We start from the raw sequence: 9,936 nt of genomic DNA on the forward strand, positions 1-9,936 counted from the left end.
TTTTGCTGACCACTGGAAAAATACCTAGCTGAGAAATCTACCCGATACTCTGAATATTGGAGGTTTTGTCACCTCTGGCAGGTGAGAGGACAGACTATTTCCATCCCTCTGAGAGCTCTGAAGTTCTCTACCCACTACTTTTTGGTGGTTATTTTTCCATCCAGAATAGAGCAGGAGACTCCAAACGGAACTCTCTGCAAATCTCCAGAGTGCTCTCTCTCTCTCTGCAGTCCTCCCCTCTCCATGCAGCTCCCCTTTCTCTGGTCCTGTATTCCAGGAATTCTGGCTGCTTTGGCCTCCCCGAATGCTGTACTCTGTTTCCTCAGATCTAGGAGAGTGCTGGCCTCTGTCTGGGTTCCCTATCGCTGCTCTGATGCCTGGAAAGCCTCTCGGCGAAGTAAGCTGGGAGAAATTGTAATTCTCACCTCATTTTCCCCCTTCTCTCAGGTATCAGAATCCTGAATGTTGTACTACACATGAAAACCGTCACACACAAACTTTTAGTTACTTAAAGGGGGAAGATAAATCCCACCTCGTCATTCCTCGTGGGCAGAACCACTTTCTAAGCCAGTCTTGTTTTTAAAATACTTGTTTATTTGTTTGACTGCATTGGGTCTTCGTTGCGGCACTAAGTTGTGGACCTTTCCTTGCGGTGCACGGACGCTCTAGTTGTGGTGCAGGCTCAGTAGTTGCAGCAAACACGCGTGCCCTGAGCTGCAAAGTGAATTATTAACCACAGGATGACCAGGGAAGTCCCCCCAAGTCAGTCTTAATTATTGAATGCTGAGTTCAGAGGATCGGTTCTCTTTCTCTTGTGACATGTGTGTGTCCTGGTATGAGGATGTTCAGGGAAACTCCCAAGGAGTTCAGAGCAGTGTAAAGATGTAACAACTGAAGCAGTCCTGACAATCACCACTATTTATGATGCTGAGGAGGTTGTCAAGAGGGTCTGGGGTCTGCACCAGCCCCATTTTCTCTTATACCTACACCAGAAGCAGATCAGCAGGGAACATTTACCGTGGCCATGTGCTGCTCTTCCCTACCCTCACATGAGCTGGGTTCCCTTATGCACATTAACCGCCTGGCCCTGGACCAGGTAACTTTGAGAACCCTGTTCCTGGACATCTTCCAGATGCCCTCACATACAAATGCTCTGTGGTACAGGTATTGTTTTCATCATATGACATTGCTTTGTATATTAATAGTTACTCAAATATTACCTGAGTACGGGGCTGGTGAAAGATTCCATTAGTATATCAGCACATGGACTACACAGGTAAGCACATACTTCCACATTCTCTGCTTCCAGGACCTACCACTGGGGTGAGATTTCAGTGCCTCCTTATTCCTTTCAAACACATTTCTCTATGTTTAAAGCACACACACATACATGGGGTTTCCCTGGTGGCTCAGGCGGTAAAGAATTTGTCTGCAATGTGGGAGACCAGAGTTCGACCCCGGGGTTGGGAAGATCCCCTGGAGGAGGGCATGGCAACCCACTCCAGTGTTCTTGCCTGGAGAATCTCCACGGACAGAGGTGCCTGGAGGGTTACAGTCCATGGGGTTACAAAGGGTCAGACACAACCGAGTGACTAAGCAGAGCACAGCATGGCACACGCACACAGAGCAGGTCCCACTATGAGCATCTCCTATTTGCTTCCCCTCTCCACAACTATTAACAGCATGTCCTGAAGCAGTTCCATCTGATCGATACACCCTGGTCCCCTCATTCTGTTCCATGGCCAGTGTGTGCTGCATGGTATAACATGAATGCCTCACCATTCGTCTACAATCCAAAGACCGTTGATTATTCGCGGACACAAAGAGGTTTTACACAATTGTTTGCTACCACCTTCCTTCTACACACAACTCTCCAAATGTGGGTGTGTTGATTATACATTTTAAAGTGGAGCTGCTGGGACAAAGCTCAGTCAGTCACCAATCACCCAATGAGCACCTACTACGTGTCATGCACTGGGGTGACTAGACAAAAATTGTCCTTCCCTCAAGGAGAGAACAAGGATTTTGTGAGGAGTTTTCACTTTAATAGATGCTGCCACAATGCTGTCCATCTGTGGTTCAGGAGAAGTCAAGCTTTTTTACTATCTCCTCACATCATTCTTGGGACAGACTGAGGGGCATCCCCTTTTACAGGTGTCCATGAGGCCGCTCCAACCCCATTTTGCCCATGCTCATCCCCTGCAGATTCGAATACACCAGCAACAGTGATTGGTTGTGGGGCTTGGGAGGCAAGGAATCCTAGACCACTCTGGGCAGCCCACGTGGAAAATGCAGGCTCGAGCTCTCGCGGGTTACAGGGACAGAGGCCACAGATTAGTCCTGGGCTCACACAGTCAGGCAACGAAGTTGATGGACAGGATCTTGCAGTAGGGGCCGCGGGCCTGAACACTGGAGGACCAGTGGAACCCAGTCTCCAGGAGTGTTTGCTGCCCAGTCAACAGGCTGGACACGCTTCCCCAGGCAGTGGCTGCTCTAGTGAGGTCACTCTAGGAGTCAGCTGGCATCCGTGGGCGCATTTCTGCGTTTTAGGTAATCAGTCTTCTGAGTTGCAGTGTCCTAAGCACTTCTATTCTTTGGAACTCTGCATTCAACTGGGTATATCTTTCCTTTTCTCCTTTGCTTTTCGCTTCGCTTCTTTTCACGGCTATTAAGGCCTCCTCAGACAGCCATTTTGCTTTTTTGCATTTCTTTTTCTTGGGAATGGTCTTGATTCCTGTCTCCTGTACAGTGTCACGAACCTCCGCCCATAGTTCATCAGGCACTCTGTCTATCAGATCTAGGCCCTTAAATCTATTTCTCACTTCCACTGTGTAGTCATAAGGGATTTGATTTAGGTCATATCTGAATGGACTAGTGGTTTTCTCCAGTTTCCTCAATTTCAGTCTGAAGGTGGCAATAAGGAGTTCATGATCTGAGCCACAGTCAGCTCCCGGTCTTGTTTTTGCTGACTGTATAGAGCTTCTCCATCTTTGGCTGCAAAGAATATGATCAATCTGATTTCGGTGTTGACCATCTGGTGATGTCCATGTGTAGAGTCTTCTCTTGTGTTGTTGGAAGAGGGTGTTTGCTATGACCAGTGCGTTCTCTTGGCAGAACTCTATTAGCCTTTGCCCTGCTTCATTCTGTATTCCAAGGCCAAATTTGCCTGTTACCCCAGGTGTTTCTTGACTTCCTCCTTTTGCATTCCAGTCCCCTAAAATGAAAAGGACATATTTTGGGGATGTTAGTTCTAGAAGGTCTTGTAGGTCTTCATAGAACTGTTCAACTTCAGCTTCTTCAGCGTTACTGGCCGGGGCATACATTTGGATTACCGTGATATTGAATGGTTTGCCTTGGAAACAAACAGAGATCATTCTGTTGTTTTTGAGATTGCATCCAAGTACTGCATTTCAGACTCTTTTGTTGATATGATGGCTACTCCATCTCTTCTATGGGATTCCTGCCCAGAGTAATAGATATGATGGTCATCTGAATTAAATTCACCCATTCCAGTCCATCTTATTTTGCTGATTCCTACAATGTCGATGTTCACACTTGCCATCTCCTGTTTGACCACTTCCAATTTGCCTTGATTCATGGACCTAACATTCCAGGTTGCTATGCAATATTGCCTTTACAGCATTGCACCTTGCTTCTATCACCAGTCCCATCCACAACTGGGTGTTGTTTTTGCTTTGGCTCCATCCCTTCATTCTTTCTGGAGTTATTTCTCCATTGATCTCCAGTAGCATGTTGGGCTCCTACTGACCTGGGGAGTTCCTCTTTCAGTGCCCTATCTTTTTGCCTTTTCATACTGCTCATGGGGTTCTCAAAGCAAGAATACTGAAGTGGTATGCCATTCCCTTCTCCAATGGGCCACATTCTGTCAGACCTCTCCACCATGACCCGTCTGCCTTGGGTGGCCCCACACGGCACGGCTTAGTTTCATTGAGTTAGACAAGGCTGTGGTCCATGTGATCAGATTGGCTAGTTGCAAAGGGGAAAAGGGAAGATATACCCATATGAATGCAGAGTTCCAAAGAATAGCAAGGAGAGATAAGAAAGCTTTCCTCAGGGATCAATGCAAAGAAATAGAGGAAAACAATAGAATGGGAAAGACTAGAGATTTCTTCAAGAAAATTAGAGATGCCAAGGGAATATTTTATGCAAAGATGGGCTCAATAAAGGACAGAAATGGTATGGACCTAACAGAAGCAGAAGATATTAAGAAGAGGTGGCAAGAATACACAGAAGAACTGTACAAAAAAGATCTTCATGACCCAGATAATCACGATGGTGTGATCACTCACCTAGAGCCAGACATCCTGGAATGTGAAGCCAAGTGGGGCTTAGGAAGCATCACTACGAACAAAGCTAGTGGAGGTGATGGAATTCCAGTTGAGCTGTTTCAAATCCTGAAAGATGATGCTGTGAAAGTGCTGCACTCAATATGCCAGCAAATTTGGAAACCTCAGCAGTGGCCACAGGACTGGAAAGGTCAGTTTTCATTCCAATCCTAAGGAAAGGCAGTGCCAAAGAATGCTCAAACTACTGCACAATTGCACTCATCTCACACGCTAGTAAAGTAATACTTGAAATACTCCAAGCCAGGCTTCTGAAATACGTGAACCATGAACATCCAGATGTTCAAGCTGGGTTTAGAAAAGGCAGAGGAACCAGAGATCAAATTGCCAACATCCACTGGATCATGGAAAAAGCAAGAGAGTTCCAGAAAAACATCTATTTCTGCTTTATTGACTATGCCAAAGCCTTTGACTGTGTGGATCACAATAAACCGTGGAAACTTCTGAAAGAGATGGGAATACCAGACCACCTGACCTGCCTCTTGAGAAGTCTGTATGCAGGTCAGGAAGCAACAGTTAGAACTGGACATGGAACCACAGACTGGTTCCAAATAGGAAAAGGAGTACGTCAAGGCTGTATATTGTCACCCTGCTTATTTAACTGATATGCAGAGTACATCATGAGAAATGCTGGGCTGGATGAAGCACAAGGTGGAATCAGGATTGCTGGGAGAAATATGAATAACCGCAGATATGCAGATGACACCATCCTTATGGCAGAAAGTGAAGAGGAACTAAAAAGCCTCTTGATGAAAGTGAAAGAGGGGAGTGAAAAAGTTGGCTTGAAGCTCAACATTCAAAAAACAAAGATCATGGCATCCGGTCCCATCACTTCATGGCAAATAGATGGAAAAACAGTGGAAAGAGTGTCAGACTTTATTTGGGGGGGGCTCCAAAATCACTGCAGATGGTGATTGCAGCCATGAAAGTAAAAGATGCTTACTCCTTGGAAGGAAAGTTATGACCAACCTAGACAGCATATTAAAAAGCAGAGATCTTACTTTGCCAACAGAGGTCCGTCTAGTCAAGGCTATGGCTTTTCCAGTGGTCGTGTATGGTTGTGAGAGTTGGACTATAAGGAAAGCTGAGCGCCGAAGAATTGATGCTTTTGAACTGTGGTGATGGAGCAGACTCTTGAGAGTCCCTTGGACGGCAAGGAGATCCAACCTGTCCATGCTGAAGGAGATCAGTCCTGGGTGTTCATTGGAAGGACTGATGCTGAAGCTGAAACTCCAATACTTTGGCCACCTCCTGCGAAGAGCTGTCTCATTGGAAAAGACCCTGATGCTGGGAAAGATTGAAGGCAGGAGGAGAAGGGACGACAGAGGATGAGATGGTTGGATGGAATCACCGACTCAATGGACATGGGTTTGGGTGGACTCTGGGAGTTGGTGATGGACAGCGAGGCCTGGCGTGCTGCAGTTCATAGGGTAGCAAAGAGTCGGACACGACTGAGTGACTGAACTGAAGCACTTCTAAGGTGCCATCTCACTTCTTCCTCACTAGGCCCCTTGAAGAAAACCCTGTCACCCCTGTGTGACCTTCAGTCGAGCTCTTTCTCTCACAGACCCTCTCCTTTTCCCCCCAGCCCTGAGGGAAGTGCCCTGGACTCCTGGTCTGGGTCTGGATTTTCTCTGGATCCTGGAGAGATTTTCAGTTTGGCTCTTTCAGGGACTTTATGACAGATCCCTGTGTGTGGGCAGGAAAGAGGTATCCTGCAGAATGTAGGGAGTAGGCAGGGTCCTGAGGGGATCCTCTGAGGCAGCACCGGATCCTCTGAGGCAGCACTGGTCCTGGGTGAGAGGCCACAAATGGGCTGAGGGTATAAATGAGGCCTGGGAGTAGGGCTAGGGGAGGGGCTAAAGAGGCCCCTGGGTGGGAGGGAGGGCCTGGTGGAAGATGAGGGGAGAGGTGGGGATTTGGGGAGAGGACTTGTGGCAGCTGTTACCAGGACAGGGACTTTGGAAAATGACAGATGATCAGAGGGATGTAAGGGAGATGTCATAGCCACAGTGAGGGGAAGACCTCTCCTATCTTCAGAATTCAGGATCCCACAGTGGGTGCTGAGAGATGACAGAGAGGACAAGTTCCCCAGGGCTTGTTCTGTGGATCCGGTATGCACTCTAAACCTCCGATTGGGCAGGATACAAAGTCACCACGATGAGAGGTGACTAGAGTGTGTAGGTCCATTCTCAGGACCCAGACATGGGAAATCAGTTTCAGAACCCCTCAGCTCTAAGGCAATCCCCACCCCTGGAATGAACTTGCATTCCTCAGGATGGCATGCTGGTGAATGCAGGTTGCAGGGACCTCAAGACTGGACGCGTCACTCTCTTGGGGTGACTGAACAGAAACCCACTGCCACTGCCCACACAGAAGCCCAGAGGCGAAGATTTGGGGCTCTGTGTCCCAGGGTGCAGCCTGTGGGTGGTGGGGGAGAAGTGTGAAGCCTCAGAGCTAATGGGGTGCTGTTAGCTAGAGTAGTGTCCACTTAAAGAAAAGCATACAACAGAAGCGTTGTGAGCTTGAGTTGAATTCAGGGTCTTCTGGGGACTATAGCCTGGGACACAGTTACTCTGTTAGCTCTGAGGAAACTGCTCTGAGGAGGCAGCAGAGAAGTCAGTATGATTTTTGGCTATGAAATACATGCAGTCAAGTGTGGATATTGGTAAAAGATTCCTGTGAAACACAGAGATCAGATATCACAAGTAAATCATTTTCATGCTTTTCTGTGTGTGGGAAGATGCAAGAATCTGGGGTCACTGAACCTTTTCCTGAGGTAGGCGTGTAACTAAATAAAGGTCAGCTTGTCCAAAGCACAGAGGGCCTCATCCTGTTTTTCATCCTGAATCCCTCAGGATGCACTGTCATTCAGCAACCACAGTGGTTACAATTTAACCCTGTAGGACTGGCTGTGAGCGATGCTGTTTGTCTTAGGGATCCTAATTTTTCTGAGTCTACAGTTGGAATTTCTGAGCTGGCTGGGGTCTGTGTCCTCAGGTGTGAACTATTAAAGCCGTTTTGCGTGGGAGTCTAGGATGAGCAGTCTCTGAGGTGATTCCAGATATCTGTCCCAGGGCATGAAGTCTCTGAACTATTTAGGGGGTCTTTGTCAAGAGGGTTGGGCCTCTGAGCTGTTCATGTATCTGCATATGACAATAGTCTTAAGAGGAAGGCTGGATGGACCCCACTCTCACGGGTCTTAGAAGTAGACCTGTGATTTCACATTTGCTATGATTTCTACCATGCCTCCCTACAGAGATAAAAGCTTGGGGTGCCATCCTCAGAAAGGGTAAGTCATGTGCAGTTTACAGGAGCCCATGGTAATAATCCTGTTAAGCACAATACTTGCTGAACATGAGTACCACCCATGATAGGGGTCCTGTGACAAAAACCGTGTACACACTCTCACTCAGTGAATCTGCCCAACCCACAACAAGGAGGGCAGCATTTGCAGAAGGGAGCTCAAGGCCCACTGCAGATAGGAGGTCTCAGCTCATGATGACGGGAGGAACCAGATGTAAGCTTGGGCTCCTTGGTGGAGCCAGGGAAGACTCAGCACGACCCTGGCCAGGTAGAATGTAGGGGGGCGTTTGCACAGGGCCACAAGGACCCTGTGACTGACTCACTGTCAGGATATGTCTCTGTGTCTCCCCATCACACACACAACTTCTTAACCTGGTGTATGGAATGTAATCTTAATATTCCCTGGAGAGGTGGTGCTAAAAGTCACAGAGGTGAGCCTCCAAGTAGCTGGGGAGAAACCTCACATTCGCCAATTTGCACAAGGCTCCACCACAAATGCAGAGATCCCTGCCTCTCTTCCCCCAATAAAGCAGTCATTGGCACTGAGATCAGCAGGAGGGAAAGCTGGGCTGGAGAAATTGTGAGGGACCTTATATACAGATGAGCCTCGCTATGACTGGTACATGTCCTTATCATGATAGGCAGAGGCCCCGGATGTGTGTTAAGGGAGCATGATTAAAGCCCAGGCCATGGGCAACTGAGTCATTCCCTAGAGACAGTCCCTGGGGAGAGGCTTTTATTCTCCTATAGAGAAAATGGACTGTACATCATCCAGTAGCAGGGCTGGGGGCCTGTAGGTGGGTGCTAACTAAGTGGGGACAGTTTGCTGCCAGAAATAGTCTCTCTGTCCCTGTCTAATGCTCTATATTTGTCTTTTTCTCTGCCATCTCTGAGCTTGTTATATCATCCCTCTGTGCCTTTGCAAGACTCAGTGTGACCTCACTCACACCAAGAGGTTCCTTGGCTTTGTCTCTCCTGAGGGTATCTTCGATTGACACGGATGTTCACTGGGAGCAGTAGGGGGGATTCTCCTTGAGTGTAGGGGATTCCAGGAAAGGCATGTTCAATTGCAGATGGCCTGTGGTTTTTCTGGTGTAAATCAAGAGCTCCTCAAAAATCACTGTGTGATCTGGCTCTCTGAGAGAAGCCTAGGGGTTCCTCTGGTAAGAAACCTCCTGTGGCTCAAGTCAAAGTACCCCCTCTGGCCAGAAAGCCCTATGGGACCTGACCCTCATTACCTCTCTCATCAGATCTCCTGGCTCTCCCACCATTATGCTGTGACAGTCACACAGGCCTCCTCACTCTTGTCATACACACTACACTGAGTTCCTGGAGAAGGAAATGGCAACCCACTCCAGTATTCTTGCCTGGAGAATCCCAGGGACAGAGGAGCCTGGTAGGCTGCCATCTATGGGGTCGCACAGAGTCGGACACGATTAAAGCGATTTAGCAGCAGCAGCACACTGAGCTCCAAGCCCCAGTTTTTCAACTGGCCCTAACTCTGTCTGGGATAATTTTCTCCCAGATAGGCCATCTCCTCTAGGCTTTTACTCAAATGTCACAATCTTAGAAAGAACTTCCCTGACCACTCTTTCTAGGTATCATTCCCCCCCTCCCCCCCCCCCACCCCCGTTTCACTATCCCGGTTTAATGTTAATCACAGCAGTTATGAACACCTGAAAATTACTTATCTTTTGGGGCTGTATGACCCCAACACAATATAAGTTTCATGAAGCCAAAGTTGATTTTCTCTTTCCTAACACACATAGTTGTGCTTGACACAAACTGTGGAGAGAATGAAAGAATGACGGAATGAATAAACAAATTTGAACTTGTTGAGAGAGGCATAGCTAGACAGGCTGAGGATTCTGCTAGGGAACATATTCAGGGATGACAAGATGGTGAGAAAGCTGTGGTCTTTATTTCATCTGCACGGTATCCTTGGGTCCCCTTGGAGCTCACCCCTTTCCTAACAGAATGGAATGTCCTGTTGTCTTTTCAGTATTACTCGCAGTCCACGACAGAGGCCTTCCCCATGCCAGGCCTTCAGATCCCAGTCGGAAGCTTTCTCCGGACCGTGGCTGGCTTTCCCGATGAAACCGATTCTGTAACTAAACAGGAAAACACAAACAAGTACAGAGAAAACGGTTTCAATGCTTCCTGTTACGATAGTGGCTCCTACAGAGAAGTAATCTTCAGTTTACGAAGACTTTTTTCTGGGTCCAAGACAGCAGCAATCGGCGGGGTTTTCATCCTAACTTTGCCT

This window comes from Ovis canadensis, chromosome X (genome assembly GCF_042477335.2).
Source record: "Ovis canadensis isolate MfBH-ARS-UI-01 breed Bighorn chromosome X, ARS-UI_OviCan_v2, whole genome shotgun sequence".
Lineage (NCBI taxonomy): Eukaryota > Metazoa > Chordata > Mammalia > Artiodactyla > Bovidae > Ovis > Ovis canadensis.